A 20442-nucleotide genomic window follows, 5' to 3' on the forward strand; every position below is an offset into this window, starting at 1 on the left:
TTTCGATTCTACTGGGTACAGTAGAACTCAAATATAGTCAAAAATAATGTTCAACATTAAGATATAACCCAGACTTTGACTTAGAAATGATGGCATAGCAACAGCTGGCTGAGAAATGAATTAATTGCCCCTGGCCAATTTTTTTAAAATTTTTCTAAAATAGATTTAACTGAAAAATGAAGTATCTAAAATCATTTTAAAGTAAGAATTATTGACAAAAAATAAAAATGGACAGCAAGCTGGGCTTACCCCACAAGGAAAGTCTGCATTAACATGGTGGCTCGTATTAATTTGAGTCACTCCGCTGACCCCAAAAATACCCCGTGAGAATGGGGCAAAAACTAAGGAAGCTCACATAGGAGAAAGGCCAGAAACAGGATTCAAGTGAATCCTTCTAGGGTTCATCTGTATCCATGGGTAAGAATGAAGTGTGGGGGGGGGGGGGGGGGGGGTGTATACAAAGCTGAGAAGGAAGTAAGCCCCAGAGGAAAAGGTGAGCTCCAGAGAAAAAAAATAAAAGATGCTGTATTTCCTTTTTTGTTGTTTATTTATTTATTTGTCAGAGAGAGAGAGAGCCCAAACGGGGGAGGAGCAGACAGGAGAGCTCGGCAGACAGCCAAGCAGGGAACCTGACATGGGACGTGATCCCAGGATCATGATCTGAGCCGAAGGCAGACACTTAACCGACTGAGCCACTCAGGCGTCCCAACGATGTTATTATTTCAAAAGGGCTCCCATCACCCTGATCTCAATGCCCAGGTCAGGGACAACTTCAGAGTCACTTCAATTCCATCATTCTCAACTGACACTAAGGACTATATTGTATTTGCCAAAATTCCTCTCGGAGTCATGCTCAAGAAAGGAAAATAAGAAAGCTCTTCCAGTAAAATCTACATCAAAGAGACCAACAACTGAAACTCACTTGTTTCATGAGGAATACCCCAGACGGTCTATAGGACATGGTGCTTTACAATGAAAACTGAAAACCGCTATCCCCATCCATCTTCTGAAATATTGCCATAACAGCAGAAGTAAATTATGAATAATGTTTGGAAAGTGCTATTGGGAAGAACTTAATAAAGTGGAAGCTATGATTTAATATTCAAATTCATAAGCACATTATGCCCAAAAGTCATATTCTTTGTATTAAGTTGACCATTTTGATCAATTGCCTTACGATGCTCAAAGGAAGAATAGTATTAATTTCCAAACCTTCCGGGCAATAACTTTTTCCCAGGTTCCATCTTTCACATACATTATATTCAACCCACACTAATTCCTATTTAAAGCAGATAGAATCTAAATTAGATTGTCTTACAAATTATTTCTGGAGTGGGCATGAGCCACCAAAAGATAAGATATAAATTGTTTAATTATTTAATAGTGCTAGGAGATAGAAAAAAGATACAAACTAAGCAAACTCTGTATTATCGCGGACAGCTCACCAAGTCCTGCTCTGAAGGGTGAAATTGCTCATTATCTCATTTAAGATAGAGCTTCACCATACCGGTATGTGGTATTTATCTATTTGCTTATACTCCCCTTTGTTTCCCTAAACATTTGGGAACACTTCCCAAACTAGGCAGACCACTAAGACAAAATAACCAGGAGGGTCCATCTGAGTGAACAGCAAGTTAAGGTGAGAAAATACAATAAATATGGAGAGGGACAGGGCACAAAAATGTAATCCTTGGGGTCTGAGAGTTTGCCAATAGGGTGTCCTTTCTCCATCTCCTGGGCTCGCTGAGAGTCCCCGAATTATTCTGCAGAACTAAGGGCACTTTCAAGGAGAAGGCGAGGGCTGCTGAGTCTAACAGGGGAATAAGAATAATGAGATGTGAGCTATAAAGCAGCATTTGAAAGGCTTCTACTTTCCCAAAGGAAAAATACCGAAGGAAAAGACCAGTTGTCCAGGAAATAGGAACAAACACTATCACCATAACCATACTGAAGTCAAACATCAAATCAAATGATAATTTTTTGAAAAAGTTGAAAATGGTTTTGTTTCCATGATCCTCTCAGTCTGACTCCCGACCACCATCCCAAAACCCGGTTTCTGTTTCCAAAGTATTCTTGAACAGCCCTGAAGTGTTTCCCTTCCAGTGGCACCGGATCAAACTCGGTTTCCACCCACTGGCATTTTGTCCAAGCCGGCATGGCTCTAATAAGGAGTTTGAAAAAGACTTTTCATTCGTTAATGGGAGACTTCGAAGGTTCTGGGCAAGCAAGAGTGGTCTGTTCTAAAACTCCGAGCTTGGCCTCCTGAAAGACCACTGACGAACCACATCGCTCAGCCAGTCCACAGACTTCCCTTCATTTTTTATATTTGATTTTGGTATTTAGTTAATTGGGGATTTCACCAAAGGCCTAAAGAGGCTATTACAACTGCCCAGATTTGGTCAGGGGTTTGGCCTCTGAAGTGCACTGTCCCTTTTTTCCCATGAGCTCAACGTGGAAACACATTTTTTTTTAAAGATTTTATTATTTATTTGACAGACAGAGATCACAAGTAGGCAGAGGCAGAGAGAGAGGAGGAAGCAGGCTCCCTGCTAAGCGGAGAACCCAATGTGGGGCTCGATCCCAGGACCCTGTGATCATGACCTAAGCCGAAGGCAGAGGCTTTAGCCCACTGAGCCACCCAGGCGCCCCTGGAAACACATATATTAAGGGCACTGGACTGCATCATAGCTGATGCCTAGACTTTGATTAGGTTTTAGTCTTGTAAATCCAGGTAATTTCAGTTCTTGATCTACCCTCCATCTGACCATAGCCATCACCAAAAGACATTTATTAAGTGCCCATTTGTTTATGTTGCTCTTGGAGGCACCACATAGGGGATTTTTAAAGAAACACTTCTTGCCCTTTAGGGAACCTGAAACTTTTCTTCTCTTAGCCTCCTGCTAACTTTAACTGGACACCACGAAATAATTGCCTAATTCTCCATCTGCATGGACATTTCTAAAATGCTCGTCTTTCATTAAAGTGCGGCTGATGAAACACATAGATAACCCAACTTGGTAGAAATTTTTTTTGCTTTAGCCTTTTTCTCCCCCTAAAACGCTGCATCCTATGGAGTTCAGTGCATCTTCTGACTCTTCTCCTCCCCCTCTGCCGTATTCAAATTTTTTCTTATTCTTTCAAAATGTGGTGTATTTAGGACTGCCAGGATTTTCAACAAGAAGAGCAAACCTAAGCTCCAAGAAATGATATTATGCATTATCTTGATGATAAATATTACTATTTATTATCTACATATTGATTTATGTGAGTGGATAGATAGAGCTCTATTATCTTCAGAAAAATTTTAATATGGAGTTATCTTGTGGTGCTAGGGTAAAAAAAAGAAAAAAAAAGTCCGCATTGAAGAGATTTTTTCCGAATAAGATGTAATTTAGGGTTACAATGTCAAAACCGTAAACCTAAAATTAAACCTACAAACTATTTTGGTTTGCAGACTCATTTACTCAAAATTACAACTTTACAATTGTTGCAAGAGAACTGATTCAAGCCAGGATTTTGTTCATTCACATGTTATTCCTGTTTTATATGTATTTTATGGAGGAGTATTTTTTGCTGGCGTTTGTTTCTGTTTTGTTTCTTTTACTAAATGGTGAGTAATGTTACAGAGATAAATGTAACTGCCTATAAGCACTCCAGGGCAGAATTCAGATAAAAGTTTGAGTAAATAACACTACACTTGATGAGATTTAAGGAACTCGGAGTTCTTAAGATGATGGGAAAAATGGCATATTCTTGTTTATATAGTGGAATTAAGGCTATGGTAAATAGAGCAATATATCAAGAATTCTCCTGAAAGCCAATGCCTTGATTCATAACATGAGACTCTACCCTGTGACTCTGAAGGAAAAGGTTCCATGTCTGGGAACTGGAATAACCTCCATGTGATTGGACAGATCTGCACCAAAGCCTCTTCTCCATCTCTAGTCTTGAGAGAGCATCAAAGCAGCCAGCCTTTCTCCCTGGTAAACAGTAATCTCAGCAAACCATGCCTTCATCTCTCGGAGCCAAGGAATTTCCTCTCCACAGACTGTGGTCTGATGGGCTCATCTGCTTCCTTTCCAGGTGGAGAGAAGGCAAAGTCGGGGAACAAGATCCCCTAAATTCTCTCCACCAAGGATTACCAGACACCTGTTCGAAATGTTCATCTCATTAATTATTATTGATATTAATGATGATGTAGATCTACTGCAAAGTCCTACACCACAAAGAGAATACAGCTCTTTCTAATTAGTACATGCTTCGTAAACAAGGTAGACACACCTCTCGGAAGCTGTCTTAAAGCCCCAGTTGCAGTTCACGGGCTTGGGGGAGATGCTTTGATTCTGTTTCCGTGTACCACACTAGGGGAAGACATGACATTCTCCAAGTATCTCAAGGCAAGCATTAAAGGTGGGACTGCTCTGCACAAGGAGCCCTCCTTGACATCTGACCTGGAGTTCTAGGGAAATCAGGAGGCCTGGCCTGGAGCCCTGGTTTCCTCCCTGAGGCACTGTCGCTGCCTATGGATCACGGCCAAGAGCTCTCTCATCTCTGAGTACCCATCACCCCCCATGTCCTCAACACTAACAAACAACCCTTCCCCATGTTTCCTCCCCTTCCTCCTGCCCCTCCCCCAGCTTTCTACTCGTCCCTAAGGAAACTTCCAGAAGAAAAACCTTAATCGAAGTGTAACTTCCGCATTTCTTGTCCCTTTCATCATGAAGTTTCAGTCCCATCCGATGAGTTTCCACAACCCAGAGCTTCTCTTCATCCAATGAGATCTAGTCTCCTCTTCCTCCTCACCCTCAATAAATATCCCATCTCTGTCCCCTTCTTGTCCCTCTGTCTCCTCCCAGGAAGAGTTTTCCGCTCCAGACTAGGTTTTATCCTGTCTACCAGCCCCTCTACTCCCACCCAAGTCTGTGAGGTCCTCCAGAACCACAGTCAGCAGCCAGTTATTAAACTCGGCGCCCCTGGAGCAAGCCAAATGTTGATATGCCAAGAGTCTTTCTGCCCTCTGACCTCAGCTTCCAGGTGATATTTTGACATTTCACATGAAATCCAGAACCCTCTCCCCCATAGCCTGTCTACTGTCCTATACCTCAAAGCGAAAGACTTCTCTTGAGTTAAAGGGTTAAATAATTTAAATAATACTCCACAATGAATAACAGTACAAGTCGTTATTACACATTCAGTACTGATTATGCGCTGAGTACTATGCTAAACACGCATCATCTCGCCCAGGGCTCCCAAGGACCCTGTAAGGTAGGAACAGGTTCAATTGAAACATGAGATTTCAGATACTCGACAGGTTTTGACCCATAAAACTGTTACGTATTTATATGGACATAATTATTAGCCCTATTTTACAGCTAAACGAACTAAAGCTCAATGAGACAAAATACCTTCTCCCGTGTCACACAGCTCAAATACGTAAGATCCCAGTGTTCAGAACCACGAAACCACACTGCCTCTTGAGCTTCTCTTACCCCAGCTTTGCACAGAGCCGGCCCTGCCTGCAGACCTTCACCTAGGCAATTCTCACTTTCTCTCATTACCTCCTTTAGCAAGCCAGGCTAAGAGCCGCTTTGTGCCATGCCGTTTTCCTGACAAATCCCAAGCCAAGCTAATCCCAGCCTCCCCTGAATCCATGATATCCCTGATATCATCATGTGAGCGGCCCTGTCTTCCGACCTCGCTGCTCTCAGCTCGTTCTTCACCAGCAACTTGTTTGTTCTCAAATGATACCGCGTACCCGGCAGAACAAAGACGCTCTTGCAGATACATCCTTTCCCCTCTCTGTGCCACCATTTTCCCATCGACAGAATGAAGATATTACAAAGGTCCAGCAGTCTTCAAACACACTTTTAGATTAAATAATAGAAGTGAAGTCATAAATTTCATTTAAAATGAAATGCCAGTACATGAAACAAATAAAGGCTTATACGGAGTGGAAGGCACCAGGAGATTAGGCGGCCCGACCCGTTACCTTTCCCTCTATAAAACACACGCCGATAAAATCGTGGCTGAGACAAGGAGCTGGCAAGTTGTCAAGCCCTCCTTTTGATCCTGAGACCTCTATTTCCCAATGTCTTGAAGCATTTCTTAAATTAAATTGTACTAGGTCAGGGCACCTGGGTGGCTCAGTGGGTTAAGCCTCTGCCTTCAGCTCAGTTCATGATCTTAGGGTCCTGGGATTGAGTCCCGCATCAGGTTCTCTGCTCAGCAGGGAGCCTGCCTCCCCCTCTCTCTCTGCCTGCCTCTCTGCCTACTTGTGATCTCTGTCTGTCAAATAAATAAATAAAAACTTTGAAAGAAAAAAAAGAAGAAAGAAAAAAATAAAAATAAATTGTACTAGGTCAATACCAAACAGCATGTAATCAGTACTAAAGCCCTCTCGATATTGCACAGATTTCTTCTTCTAGTCATCTGCTTCTACGCTTTCATTTTTCCAAAATGCTTCCTGTATTCCACTAATGTTAACTTTCTAAACACCGCTTGGAACATGGAACTCTCGCCCAGACACCGGCAGTAGCTCCCCATTACCTATTGCACAATGCAGAATTCCAAGCTGGACTCTAAAATGTCCTGCCCCCTGGTCTAAATGCTCTGCAGAGTCCCCAGGACAATGAATATGATGGATTTTAATCCCACGATTAGATTCGATGGCAAATTTGACCTTAAGTTAGGAAGTAATCCTGATCTAACTACATGAGCTCTTTAAAAGCAGAGAATTTCTCTGCCTGGTTGCAGAAGATAAGTCAGAGTGATTCAAAGCACAAGAAAGAACTGATGTGCCATTATTGGCTTAAAGACGGAAGGAATGGGGACAGCAGGCAAAGGAATAGAGACCTCAGTCCTACAGCCATAAGGAGCTAAATTCTGCCAACAACAAGAATGAGCTTAAAAAGAGATTTTCCCCCAGAGCCTCCAAACGAGAGCTAACCCCAGGGGACACCTTGACTTCAGTCTTATAATAGCCTGGAGAATGCAGCCAGAGAATGTGCTGGACTTCTGACCAACAGAGCTGTATGCTAATACTCGGGTGTCGCTTTAAATCACTGAATTTGTGGTAATCTGTTACAAAACGTAAGAAACATATACACCTACTGAATAAAATCACTTCATATGGCACGTGGGATCCTCAAGGGTCATTTCCCAAATTCCAGGCTCAGCTTCCCTGACATTAATTCACGCCCTAGGGAGCTGGGCCACTGCGCCTTCGCCCATGCTACTCCCCCAGCCAAATCTGTCCTCTTTATCCACTGAGTTTAGACACCCTCACTCCATGCAGACCAGACTAAATGCCACTTTTTTCCTAGAACCTTTCCTGCTCCTTGGGCTCGGCATTAATCCCACTGCTTTTCTGCTGCTCCCTCAGAATGTTCCCTGCACCTCATCCTAGTGAGTTACACAACCTAACAGAAGCCTTAAGAGATGAGGTCCTCTGCCCAGATCATAGAGTAGGGACTTGATGACAAAAATCTTATCATGATAGAAGCCAGGCTGCACTCTGGGGTACAGCAAACAGCAGAGCACATTACTGAGCTGGTCTACTCCGACCGCGTCCCCTGCTACTGATAAGTGACTATATAAAATTCTAGTTCCAACTCATGATAAGAACTAACTTCGACACTGCATTGTTCTTCTGAATTGCAACCTGTCTGCAACAATTTTAGGATGTCCAGTGCCCACTCACATTTCCTGTCTGAAACATGGTTCAACAGGAACACTGTTAAAATCTGCATTCCAGAATTTTCTCTTTTAGGTTAGGCATCAGAGAAAATGTGATAGCCATTAATTATTTAATAATGACACTGCCTTCTTTCATACTTCGATTACTTTCCCTGTTGTGCAATTCAACAGGAGACAGAAATCCAAGGGGAAAACTTTGAAAAGTCAAGTTTTCCATCCATGTTTAAAAAAAGAAGGGAAAGATGTGTTAACGAAAAGAGTTAGAGGCCAATCTAAGTGGAGAGAAATGCAAACTAGAACATTCTTCCTATGAGCTCTACTTCAATTCCTCTACATCTAATAAGGAAATGCAAGTGACCATGATGGATAGAGAAGTGAATATGAGGACCCCACCTGGGCTCACAGGCTCTGGCTTTGGTTTCCTCCCCGGCCACGCAGCCTCCTATCAACCACTCCACTCCACTCTGGTTGGCCAAGGAGCCACAATGGGTATTCTGCGTAAGTACGTTCTAGGATTTTTGCCCCTCAAACAAACAGGCTTCTGCCTGCCCCTATAAATAACCTAAAACAATATTCAAAGAAATACGCTCATAATAAAAGAAAAGAAAAAAAAGTCCCTCCTCAAATTTCTCCTTCCCATCTCACCCCTTATTGTAATCCCCTGAACAATTAGCAGCTTTTAAGGTATTTCTAGCCTACGCAGAAAGCCACACTCAAACCAGCATAAAGTGGAAAACAAATCCTACGTGGCAAACATTCCACACCAGCATTTGCTGAGACCTCTGTTCACGGATCTCACAGTCAAATACCGGCTGTGTTCTAGTTCCCACATCATCGCTCCTTGGGGGAGATCCACCTTCCCTAATCATGGAAAGCTGGGATCTAACCACTAAAAATAAACAGCTGAGAACCAAAGAGAATAATTAAAATTAATAAGTGTCCTGAACAAAAATCAAGAGACATCTGATCCCAGTTGAATGATCTGTCCTGTCTTATTCTCTTCCAGAATTATGCATTTCCTTTACGTGTAGAATTATAATATTATATTATATTATATTATATTTTCTTTATTATATTTCTTTACCACTAATGTAGGTATATAGCTTTTCTCTTTCCCTTTGAGGATACTGTTTATTCAACTTTACAAATTTTCCTTTGAAAGCATGTTTTTTTTTTTTTTTTTTTGGTTAGAGAGTATGAGCAAGTCTGAGGGCAAGACAAGGGGAGGGACACCGGGAGCGGGCGGGAGAGAGTCTTCAGCAGGTTTCATGCCCAGTGCAGAGCCCCACGCAGTGCTTAATCTCACCACCCTGAGATCACGACCTAAGCAGAAATCAAGAGTTGGATGCTTAGCCGATTCAGACACCCAGGTCCCCCCTTTGAAAGCATTTTTTTAAAGCATGGATTGTAGCTTTTCTGGAATGCATTTGATTTGGATATTTAAGGATCCAAATCCTAAGAAACACTACGCAAAATTAAATGAATACAAATGTTGTTCTTAGGACACAAGTGATTATTTGGCACTGGGCTCATCTATGCACTATATTCTTCCTCAAGAACAGGTCATTTTATATGATGCACTTGTAAGCAATGATTGAACTTGAGGTGGAACAAAGTGATGGATTGTGTCTGGGGTTTCTGTGACTTAGTGGCTTCAAGTATATTTTAAATATTTGTCTTATTAAAAAAATGACATAAAAAGACCATCGCTGCTTATAATATTAAAGAGAGATATAAAAATAACAAATTCTCCTGCCTGTGCTTTGAGACAGAGCTGGCTTTACCAAAGTATCAAGATTTACTCTCAAATTTATGGGATTCTCCATGAAAACAGAGCCAAAATGTATTCAGAAAGACAGAACAAAATATTTAAAGGTCCAAGCCAATATATTTGTTTTGAATGATTTTTTTCTATTATGCTGATTATATGTAATATTTGGTCACTGTAATAAAATATGTGTCATTTCCTTTTGAATGGGTTTGAGTTCAATAAAATTGATTAAAATATGACTTAGAACACTGATCAGGTAAATTTTTTAACACTAGGTTCAGAAGACTGAATTATTATAATCTTGCATTGCCCCTCATTGTTCAATATAGCTTTAAGAAGATAATTAATTGAGGAAGTATGTACCATCCATTTTAAAGAGCTCATTACTTTTTTTCTAAAATCATTTAATGATGACAATTTGGCTTTCTAACAAAAGCCGAAAATATTAATTCATTGAAAGATGAATCATCTCCCTCTTAAATAGCTAATAAGAAATATTTGAAAAACATTTTCGGTCAAAATCTATTCAGTAAAATCAACATCAAAAAAAGCAATCAATATACAAGCCTATGATTCTTCCAAAAAAAAAACTTACATGACTTTTATTAATACAAATATATTTTAAAAATTATTCCAGATAACTGCTAATAGCACTGTAAAATAAACACTAGACTAATGCTGCCAGAGAAACCTTAGAAATGAACAACTGAGTTATTCGGATAATTCTGCCTTTGCCACTAACTAAAAATAACTTTTTGTTCAGATTTCAAATGGTTTCCTAGTTTATCACAAATTCCAAGATATATGTATGTGTATGTGCATGTGTGTGTATGAGAAATTCTTCTTAAATGTGCCCAGAAAACTACTACGATTTTAAAAGCTTTAGTTATCAGTTCAAAGGTTTCCCACTTACCATTGTCTAGATGGACCACCCGTTCACTGATGAGACTTTATTTTTAGACCGTGATATCCTTACAGACAGTGTCTGTGTTTTTCATTCCTAGAGGTTAGGACATGGCATAAAATAGTAGTAGGTGCCTAGGAATTGTTTGTTGAGTGAACAAATAATTGACAAAATTTTTTAAATTTTGATGAATTTAATGAAGAATAAGAATTCTTCATTAAGAATGAATGAAAGAATGAGAATGAGAATGAGAAAACACAGTTCCGGAATGTCTGTATTTATAATACGTTTAAAAAAAAAAAAAAAGTGAGGCTGCTTTAGATTTTCGTGCATTGGATATTTTCGCTGGACCTGAGCAATGGGAATACTATCACGAAAAGAATAATAGTACATTATGACTTATTTGTCATCATTTTAAAAAGTATCTATTTTCTCCAATGCTATATAATAGTTGGTAATAACCCCTATTTGTAGATGTCAAGGATAAGCAAATATTTTACAAGAAGCTTCCCAAAAGTTGGCTTTAATTCCCAGTACAGCCTGTCAAGGTGAATACTATTCTTATCAGCCCATCTTACAGGTGAGGAAGGAGAGGCCTAAGGAGGTTGAAGGGTTTGCTGGTGAGCTGCAGAAAGGAGCCTCTTGAGTCTCCAGAGCCCACACTCCAACCATGAACCGAAGTGTCTCTGAATTTTTTCAAGCAACCTGTGCCCACTGATTTAATTTAACATTTCTTTCTATGAATACACTTTACCGCAATAGTTTTAAAAGGTGTGAGTTTTCATTTTTAACCCCTTTAAATAATACCTTTACTCTTCCCTTAATCAGATTTCTGATCCAACGTTGTATTGTGAATGTATCTTATTTAATATGTATAGCAACCGTAGAAGTAACCCCTAAGATCCTGTTTGAGGCTGGCTTTAAAAATAATTATATAGGATGAGAATCCCACTCATCAAAGACATTAGACTCTTGACTGAACCTTACATTTCTTCATAGTAATTGCTATCTGGACCAAACAATGTTCTGCTTGAACCCATACAAGCAACCCACTCACGGCCACTACCCACCCAATCTCAGTGGTCAAAATAGCAAACATTCCCTTCTTCGTCTTTGAGATATATTAATTACATATAAATTCATTAATTACATATAAATTGTATACTTAGCTTTGCCAAACATTCCAGTGGAAAAAACTTCCTTTCTAGCCAGGCTTTACCATGACAAAAGAAAGGGTCTTATGGTTTGGTTCTCCCTTCTTTGCCCTTGTATGCTAATCTATTAGAGTTCATCACTCCCGTGGTTTCTCTTTCCATTCAGTCCAACCGAAGTCAGTTTATTATCATGTTCCTGTTAATATGAAATGGGAACATATCAAAAGATCTCATATTTTTGGAATCTTAGAAATCATCTCATCTCTCTCACTCCTTTTGAATCTTTTTTGGTATTAACTTTTATCACTATTGTTATTATTGTATCACCTACTTATAAAAAGTCTCCGGGGAGGTTTGCAGTTAAAAAAACAACAACAGAGAAAGAGCCACTTCAACTCAGAATTATAAAAGAAGTGCCCTAAATATCATAAGAGAATAGAATACACAAGATAAAACTCATATAAGTTCTGTATTCACATACGGGTAATCCCAATTTACGAGGAAACAGAGCTCTGCAGATCATAGGTGAGTCAATGGTCTGGAACTCCCACTGAATTCTGCTGTTGAAACAACATCGATGATGATTAGCTTTTCATACCATCACAAAGTACAACTCAACTCTGAATGCAACTTGACTATCCAGCAGTAGTGCCAATATAATTCTGAGTCTAGGGAAACTGGCTTAAAGAATTAGGCCAAAATGGAGATCAAACATTTTGTACAGTAAATTCATTCATTCAGTGACATTAACGGATCACCAAGAGGCTACAGAATGTCAGTTTTACTTGCTCTCATCCTGGAATTAAGGAAACCTGATTCTTGTATATAAACTGGAGATAAAACAAGGTTTGGAAAAAAAAAATACATGTAAAGTCCCTGGCACATACAAGATTCTTAACTGATGTTAGTCCCCTTCCTTTATTCCCAAAGGACAAAAAAAGAAAAGAGGTTCTTAGCTTTTCTCTGTAAATTCCTTTTTTTTTTTTTTTTAATTTGTTTGACAGAGAGAGACACAGCAAGAGAAGGAACACAAGCAGGGGAATGGGAGAGGGAGAGGCAGGCTTCCAGCTGAGCAGGGAGCCCGATCCGGGGCTCAATCCCAAGACCCTGGGACCATGACCTGAGCCGAAGACAGATGCTTAACAACTGAACAACCCAGACGCCCCTCTTTATAAATTCCTGAAGTCAGCCAGGCCTAATCTCAAAACCTCTTCTCTCCCTGGTTCCATCCTCTCCCATCTCTTTGGGACCCACCTTCCCATCTCCAGCACCCTACAAGACTCTCCCTGGGTCACACACCTCAGGCTTCCCACTGTCCTAGACCCTAAAACTATCACGTCTTGGCCCAACCTCATCCCCCTTCTTGCAGTCACTCCTAACTGCCAGGTGCCAAAAGAAAAGCGGAGGATAGGAATTCAGAGTGATCACTTTCAGTAACTGACGTTTTTTTAAGAGAAAGTCTATTGATCCCAATCAATTTCTAATTAGGGTAATACTTAAGAGAGTATAACAGAGCGACATAGAATTCAGGCAGACAGCTGGAAGGTGTTTGGAGACAGGCTGAAAACCACTGCTTTACACACTCATTTGGCATCTACTGAGGGTCCCTGGGATGGACACGTGACAGGTGAAGTCTGATCATGTCTCACAGAGCTGAGACCTTATCGGGGAAGAGCGAACATGTCCATGTTTGATTAACATTTCCTAATAAGTATTAAAAAATAACTTGCTGAACAGGATGAAAAGCCACTAGGAAGAATCAGAGAGTGGTATGGAAATGCAGCATAAAGGGATGAAATGGAATGTCAAGAGAGACTTCTTTGTGGTCTCCTAGAATAGCACACTGCCTCCTAGAATAGAAGCCCCCTGAAAGCAGGGATGTCATCTGTGTAAATCAACCCCGATCTCAAGGACCTAGAACGATATCTGGCACACTGCAGGCACGGAATGAAAAATCTGTGGAAGAAAGAAGGAAGACTGGCTTAAGCTCAGACCTAAATAAGGAGGTAAATTTAGCTGGGTAAAAAGGAATTAGTACAAGTGAAGGCCCTTTGGTAGAAAAAAGTAGTGCTTTTTGGTAAATGTAAAGAAGAGAATGCAGATTATAAATATGATGAGCCAGCAGCTCAAGGGAGAGAAGTGAGACATGAGTCTGGAGAGGTGGTCAGAAACCGAATCATTCTGGGCCTTTCCGAATATTTAAGGACTGAGCCGTTTTTCTGACACTACCTAACCCCGCACCTAAAAGTCCCAACTTGGACTGAACTTCCCACAAGCACCACCACAGCTGTGAGGCAATGGCTAATGGATTCCAGGGGTAGGAGGCAAAGAGGGAGTATGGAAGTGACCCTTGTATGTTAGAAAGTTGAGTAACTGAGGCTATGCCTTTAGAGCTGTTGTACCTATTCCAGAACAAACCGCTAATGAATAAATACACCAGATATTTGAGTCCATTGCATATGGCTCTTCCATGAAAGAAAAACCCATTCTTGGAGACATTGTTTCTACATTCAGATTGCTGGCTAACTAGCTAGAGCATGTTGAGATAGGCCACAGAAAGAAAGGCTTAAAAAGGAAAACAATTTGCTTTTGAATATGTGTGTATGCATGTATGTGTGTACGTGCACACGTGTGTGTGTGTGTGTGTGCGTGCGTGCGGCGGGGTGGGTGTGGAGAGAAAGAAGAGACCGAGAGAGGAAGAGAGAGGGAGTTTTGTCAGGGGCTGACTCTAAAAAGAATGGAGGATTACACACTTCACCGTTCAAGGGTGACAGAGAGAAGGAGGCTGGCACCGAGCAGGAAGCCCGAGCCTGTGTGAATAGAACACTGCACATTTATGCATCCCCGGGCCCAGATCTTTTATCACAAACTATTTTGATTGCATAGAGAGAAAAGCGCTCGGTAAAAATTATTTACTCTGGGTCTATTATGAAAAGAACAGATTAACTCCCTAACACTTCGTTCTTTTTGAAGGTGTATTTTCTACCTTCCCGGTATGATTTATATTAATGAGAGGTTTAAAACAGGTTTTAACTTAAGAATGATTGCTGATGGCGAAGTGCGGTAATTATACACCTTGTGACAGGACACGTGAATGGCTCACACAGGAGAACTGCATAACACGCCAAGCTAATCCTCCTTGCATAAAAAGGGAGAATACTTTGCAAGCTGGCCGATTTTAAGCTCCAGTTAACAAAAACCCTTTTTGTTGGAGTCTCAAACAAGAATGGGTTAACAAAAGCAAGGAGGAAAAAAATCTCATTTTTTCCCCCCTTCTTCGCAAAATATAGTATTACAGGACTTAAAGGTTCTGAAAGGCCATGATGGGGCTCAGAGACTTGAGAAAGAAACAAGGTCTTTGCCAACAACCACAAACTTAAAAGATCCCAAGGTAAATCAGACCCTCTTATCAGCAAGGCACAGGACAATCGGAGTCTCGTTGGTGGGTGTTGTTTTATTTTTGTATTTTTAACAAGGTCAAGGCGGAGAGACGGAAAGGGCGACGGTCTCTGGCGAGGTGAAGATGGAGTAGGCTCGTGGGTGTTGAAAAAGAAAAAACCAGAAGCCATGGCGGGAGAGGGAATGGTGTTTGTGCCATTTCTGCATGGCTGCGTTTTCTCATACGAGAGCCCTTGCTGGACAATAACAAGGCCGCGTCCAGCATCTGCTTCGGGATTTCTACCCCGCCACACACACCGGTAATGTTCGGTTACTACGGGGGAGCCCCAGGCTTAACTCTGTGCGTGCCTGGTCTCCCCCAACCCGGCAAAGCACAGTCAGCGCACAGTAGTGGTCCTGTGTCCTTGCTGTGTCATTTGCCACCAGGGGCACCAGTCACTCGCACAGGGAGAGAAGAAAAGACATAAAAGCCACCCAATCGACTCCAGATCTTGGAAATCATTAAGAAAAGGAAGACTGCTTCCCTGACTCCACGTCATAAATAAGGCCACGATAAACACGGGGGTGCATATGTCTTTTTGAACACATGTTTTCATTTTCTTGGGGATAAATAGCCAGAAGTAGTTAAGGACAAGGATTGCAGTGAGCACGGCGTCATGTCGAGAGCCCTCAAATCACGATGTTGACAACCTGAAACTGATCTAACGCGGGATGTCAACTCCACCTCAGTTAAGAAGGGAAAGGAAAGGGAGACGGGTGACAAAGTGGAAGCTGTGAAGAATGAAGCCTGGAGGTCCGCTTAAAAGCTTGGAGGGTCAATGGTCAACGCTCCGTGCTATATTTTCTATGGTGGACATTACCTTAGAAAATTTTAAATTACTAATGTAGGGAGGGGCACCTGGGTGGTTCAGTGGGTTAAGCCTCTGCCTTCAGTTCAGGTCATGATCGCAGGTTCCTGGGATGGAGCCCTGCATCAGGCTCCCTGCTCAGCAAGCGTCTGCTTCCTCCTCTCTCTCTCTCTCTCTCTGCTTGCCTCTCTGTCTACTTGTGATCTCTGTCTGTCAAATAAATAAATCTTAAAAAAAAAAAAAAAGAAAGAAAGAAACGTAAGGCACCAAACCCTGAGATTCTTCTACGTCTCTTCAATAATTCATAGAATCCTAAATTTTGACCAGCTCCCATTATGAGCTGAACTATCCATCTTATTTTATTTAAATGTGTGTGTGTGTGTATATATATATATATTTGTGTATATATATATACATATATATATATATATATATATATATATATATATATATATATATATATATATATATATATATATATATTTGGCCTCTGTGCAGCTTGAGTGACCTGTAATCACAGGAATCAGGAGTACTTGTAGGATTCCCTGCAGCAGAGCCCAGGGCTGCCAGTTCTCCTCTAGCAAACAGACTCACACAGCAGGTCAGGTCAAGAGAGCAGGCCTGCCTCTGGTTCCTTCCACTAACACATGCTGTACTTGTTCTTGACAGGACAGAGCAGAAAGTCTTCCCTTTGTAAGAAAATCAAGGCAAAGGACAGGAAGCTTAAGTCGTGGCATTTCCTAAACTAACTGTAATATGATTGCTTTTCAAAAGATCCTTTATTGACATGAGGTTAGCCCTAGAGATAGAAATGTGAAAATGTGTAGCTTTGCGCAGTGGCAGTATCGTAGCCAATGAGGTTTATCCGAGGCGCGATTATTGCTAATAGAAATGTGAAAATGTGAAATCCACACAAACAGCTTGAAATACTCTCTTTCCCAATGCAAATAACAGTTAAACGATTTATATTCCTTCATGGGCAACTGGAAGCTGAAATTTCCAGATGTGAAGGAATTTCTCAGAAAGCAGTCCCAAAACTTTTCATACAAAATATTTAAAATCTATCATAAGGAGGTTTGGTAAGGTTTGAGGTTCAGCATTTGGCTATTTGGTTGGTATTCTTTACTATCTGTTAACAGGGTACCTGTTGATTAAGCGTCTGCCTTTTGCTCAGGTCATGATCCCAGGGTCCTGGGATCGAGTTCCACCTCAGGCTCCCTGCTCAGCAGGGAGTCTGCTTCTCCCTCTCCCTCTGGCCCCTCCCCCGTCCGTGTTCGTGCTCTCTCTCCCACTCTTTCTATCCAAATAAATAAATAAATTCTTTTAAAAAATGATCTGTTTGCAAACGGCAGATATTACAAAGTGAGCATATGTACAAGTCGGAATAAATTAAGCAGGACTGTGAGCTGAAATATTTCAGATGACCTCCGGTCTATCCATTTTGATCTGGAACAACAACCCAGAGGGCCTTTTCATCATTATCCCACCAATCCAATACTCAAAAAGGAAACTTCTCTGTAATTTATATATCATCTTACATATATAAAACATGTATCGATTATAATGACCAAAATAAGAGTCAAGGGCAATGCTTTATGATTATGTTACATGTCAAGGGAAAGATGTGTGGAGAACTTCTATGACTCTTGGAAAACCCAGGACTGGAGCGTGAGGTCCTTTGACTCCTCCAACTGTCAAACCCAGGAGAAATTATACTTCAGTAAAATGTCAGAGGATCACTCTCTAGATGGGATGGCAGAGAGATGAGGGTTCTCAGGAGCAAAAGCCTTATAAAATGCATGTGCAAGAAAGTACATGTCATACAGATCCTGGGAACAATAACCTCAAAATTTAAGAGAGAAGCTACTTCTTGGTGTAGTAGGATGAAAGGGAAGGAGGCTGAGAAGAGAAGGCATTCAGGTACTTTTTTCATCTTTTTAGTAATGTTACGTATTCATTCTTTTTGAATTTTTACTTAATTGTTTTTAACTTCATTCAAATAAATTTAAAGTATTTTTTAAGACTTTATTAATTTATTTGACAGAGAGAAATCAGAAGTAGGCAGAGAGGCAGGCGGAGAGAAAGGGGGAAGCAGGCTTCCGTTGAGCGGAGAGCCCAATGTGGGGCTCGATCCCAAGACCCTGAGATCATGACCTGAGCCGAAAACAGAGGCTTAAACCACTGAGCCACCCAGGAACCCCCAAATAAATTTAAACAAAAAACTATTTCTTAAATCAGGAGATGCATGCGTATGTTGAGATATTTACACTTTCCATGTCTTAAATGTTTCAGAATACCTTTTTAAAAAACTGATTGAATTAGAATAGAAATAAGGAGGTAGCATCACCAGATCAAAAAATCATAAGGAACCAAAAAAAAAGAGACAGAGACAGAGAGATTGCTGCAAGGATGCACACTTAGTCGCAGTCAGAACAGACCTAGAACAACCAAATCTTTTACCATGATTATGGTTCAGATGTGGTACTCTCAGTGCTTCTCAACGAGTAGGTACTTAATAAAGACAATGTCTATTGATGTAATGATCATTGCACTTGATAATGGGAATCAAATAAGATATTACAGAGAATGTTATATGATTGGAAAACAATATAAAGAACAAACACTACAGTCAGAAAAACAAACAAACAAACTTCACTTACGGTTGAAGAGCTTGCAATGGGAGCTCAAAAAAACAGTATCAGACCAATTCTTTTGAGGAATTCCTGAAAACACTTGTATGCATATTTGCGTATTGAGGTTTCCCGTTTACTGACCTTCTGTCCAGTCCTGGGCTCTCTCTGAGCTTTCAGGCATTCTGTTCTCCCTTCCCACGCGAACTTCCGTTCTTTCTCCTGGTTAACTTTGTTCGGGAAGCCTTCACTGATCTGGTGTCCGGCTCTCTCTTCCATTTGTTCCCACAAGAGTCTGTATGTCAACATAATAACTTTTCCCATACTTTTATCAAACTTGGTTCATTGTCTCCCTATCCATCCCCTACAACTACTGGAGGAATATCAATTTCCATAAAGCCAAGGGCTGTGGCAGTCTTTTTCATTTTGCATTCCCGCTATTCCTACATCTGTTGAGGGACTGGTTGAATGAGCACCAAGACACTTAAGATCTCTCTACTTAACTCCTCAATTTAAAGGACACAGAGAACACTCCTGCCATCTTCCCCCTCCAACACCAGGAAGTACGTAGGTATGTAAATATACACGTGTATCCATGTATATGGCTGTCAGATAAACAGATGACACAGAACAAATGACTTTCTTAGACCTACGGCTTGACTGTTCTATGAAGGTGTGAGCTGAAAGCTGAAAGCAGTCTCTGACACTAATTCTTCAGAAAATTATCACTCATTGTCTACATTTGATTCCTTTATGCTCAGACCTGGAAACTTTTATTTTAGAAAAAAAAAAAAAAGATCTGGTGCTCAAGGAACGCCATTCAAAATTTGGGAGGCAGCCTGATAGAGCCGGCTGCGTTCTGTATTCAGGAAGTCTGCCCTTCTGAACTTCAACATTGCTCCTCACCAGCCGCAGGAGGCTATGGCAGACCTTTCCCGCTGAAGGCCTCAGGTTCCTTATCTGTAAATGATGAGATTAGATAACAAGGCCAACAGCCCATGTTTATACAGCTTTTGGTTGACAACTCTGACATATGGTATCTCATCCTAAAAAATCCCTTTGGGTTTTCATGGGCTATGATGTTGGTTTTATTGAAAACTATTATTTGGTTATATGCCATTTACCTAACTAAATCCAAGGAGTAAATTTGTTCAGATAATTAATTTCTTATTAAGAAAAAAAATTAAAAAGGCACTGTTATACTGCCGGAGATGGAAGGACTCGAATCTTAACGTTGACGTCGAATTACAATTAGGTGTTAAATCACCTTCAGAGAACCAGCTACCTCTTGTTTTGCTGCTCACACAGAAGGATCCCTGGGACCTGCCTGACAGGAAAGGTCCAGAGGCCAACTTTCTTTGCGCAAAGAGAGAGAAGAAGTAGTCACCTCAACAGTAAGACTTCTGCCAGGAATGGCCGTTTTATTTTGGACTACACCACTTTTCTCCAAGGCTTGAACTTGAACCGCTTAACTGTACAATACTCACAGGGTTTCAGTGTAATTACCGCTGAAAACTCAATGCATTTATTTAAACTCACATTAAACATTCAATGACGAATATCACATTAGTTTCCCAAAGCAGGTTTTGATAAAAGGTAAGAGTTGGCATTGAATGAGTCGGTTCCAGTATAGAGAGGATGCGGGATTTTTTTTTTAACGGTTTTATTTATTTATTTAACAAACAGATCACAAGTAGGCAAACAGGCAGGCAGAGACAGAGAGAAAGAGGGGGAAGCAGGCTCCCCGCTGAGCAGAGAGCCCGATGTGGGACTCGATCCCAGGACCCTGAGATCATGACCTGAGCTGAAGACGGAGGCTTAATCCACTGAGCCACCCAAGTGCCCCTGGATTTTTTTTAAAGGCAAATTTAAACCACGACAGTAATAACCCAATAATCATCCCACCTCCGTCTTGCTGTCCTACAACAAAGCTTCCCAACAAAGACATACATATATAAGATAGATCCCAATTTTACATGAAACCACTCACCAGCTGAAGTATACTGGCATCCTTATGAATTTAAGCTCTCCATAATGTTCA

General features: G+C 40.8%; 1 protein-coding gene and 1 pseudogene across 9 annotated transcripts in view; one reads left to right on the top strand and one right to left on the bottom strand.

Moving 5' to 3' along the window:
- NFIB (nuclear factor I B) overlaps window positions 1–20442 on the bottom strand; it is a 231286-nt gene that overhangs the window by 137492 nt on the left and 73352 nt on the right. The gene's annotated exons all lie outside the window — the stretch shown is intronic.
- Window positions 16597–16810, top strand: LOC123392005 (annotated as a pseudogene).

Source organism: Mustela putorius, unplaced genomic scaffold (genome assembly GCF_011764305.1).
Source record: "Mustela putorius furo isolate JIRA1106 unplaced genomic scaffold, ASM1176430v1.1 tig00000421_pilon_pilon_pilon, whole genome shotgun sequence".
NCBI lineage: Eukaryota > Metazoa > Chordata > Mammalia > Carnivora > Mustelidae > Mustela > Mustela putorius.